This window comes from Colobus angolensis, unplaced genomic scaffold, assembly GCF_000951035.1.
Source record: "Colobus angolensis palliatus isolate OR3802 unplaced genomic scaffold, Cang.pa_1.0 Scaffold117, whole genome shotgun sequence".
NCBI classification, from domain to species: Eukaryota; Metazoa; Chordata; class Mammalia; order Primates; family Cercopithecidae; genus Colobus; species Colobus angolensis.
Window position 1 is genome coordinate 9,233,629 of NW_012112808.1, and position 1,598 is coordinate 9,235,226.

Consider the following 1,598-nt stretch of genomic DNA (forward strand, 5'->3'; position numbering starts at 1 on the left):
ATATATGGAAGAAATTGAAGGCTCAGTGACTGTTCGAGATTATATTGAGTCTACTATGGAGACTGAAAAAACTCCCCAAAGTCTCTCCAACTTAGCCAAGACAATTGGGCAGGTTTTGGCTCGAATGCACGATGAAGACCTCATTCATGGTGATCTCACCACCTCCAACATGCTCCTGAAACCCCCCCTGGAACAGCTGAACATTGTCCTCATAGACTTTGGGCTGAGTTTCATTTCGGCACTTCCAGAGGATAAGGGAATAGACCTCTATGTCCTGGAGAAGGCCTTCCTCAGTACCCATCCCAACACTGAAACTGTGTTTGAAGCCTTTCTGAAGAGCTACTCCACCTCCTCCAAAAAGGCCAGGCCAGTGCTAAAAAAATTAGATGAAGTGCGCCTGAGAGGAAGAAAGAGGTCCATGGTTGGGTAGAAAAATGTGTATGACAGCCACACACAGTGAAGCTCTTTTTTCAAAGTAAATTGAAGACATGCTACAAGTATGAGATGAGATCTAAGTAAAGGTGTTAAGATATTTTTAAGTGGTGTGTGATCGTGCCTGTGGTGTCATTATCATCTGCACTTCACTCTACTCAAGAGCTTACTATGTGTCTAAGTCATGTTCTAGGCAGAATTGGGTATTTAAAGTAAATCTAGGACAGGCTTCTCCCAGACTGTGACATGTATGTCTCAGATATATGGGTGTGGGGTTGAACCACATAATGAGAATGTTACTCTCTTTTTAGTCCTTGTGAGACAAGGATGAAGTCTCGGTGATACTCACTGAGCTTACTGGCCCTCTGACCCAGTGTTTTCTTTGTTGTGTACATGATATGTTTATTTTGAAACCAGTTTAATGGGATACAACCAGCATTTTAAAAAATGAAATAGAATTGCAGCGTAGAAAATATCAGTGTATTGTTTTATGAAACTTTCACATGTATATGTAGACAAGGATATGTACTGAGTTTTGATGTCAAATATATTTCTCTTTCAGGGTCATGATCAAAAAATGAAAAATCTGCTTAACTCCAATGTCTCTTTTAAAAAAGCAGACTTACAGCTTTCAGGCAACTGAAATTCATGTTAATATTGTTTTTGTTGTTATTGTCTTGTATTTTTGTGGTTACCTTCTAAGACAAGCGATTGATATAAAGTTCCTTTTAAGTTAAAAAAAAAAAAAAAAAAGAGAACTCATAGGAACCAGAAAGGCCACCAGATTCACAATTACCTTTACTACACATGGTTCCAACACTACACGGCAGGTTGAAGTCAGCAGTGGGAAGATGCACCTAGAGTGGGTCCCAGGAGAGCTCTAGCTGTGGAGCTCCAGTGTCCTCTCCCACTGGGGCTGTGCAGTAGCTCTTAGTTCTCCCAGTAATGACGTGGAGCATCATGCATGGAATATTGCTAACCAGGGACACTGACATGAGCCTTGGCTTCCAGGGATTTTATTGAAGGCTTGGTCACGTAAACATGATGGATGATCTACACGGCTGACCTGGTCTCCAGTCCCTTAACAGATCAAGCTGATACAAGGCCTCCACTGTGAATCCCATCCTTAGCATTAACTACCTGGTGTGGCCCAAGGCCTTGGTAAA

At 41.6% G+C, this 1,598-nt stretch overlaps 1 pseudogene across 1 annotated transcript in view; it reads left to right on the forward strand.

Moving 5' to 3' along the window:
- The window catches only part of LOC105527332, a 4,602-nt pseudogene extending 3,530 nt beyond the window's left edge, over positions 1-1,072 (forward strand). Inside the window, exon 2 of the transcript XR_001004215.1 lies at positions 2-1,072. The product of XR_001004215.1 is annotated as a TP53-regulating kinase pseudogene (transcript). The remainder of the gene's footprint in view (position 1) is intronic.
- The last annotated feature ends 526 nt before the right edge of the window (positions 1,073-1,598 follow it).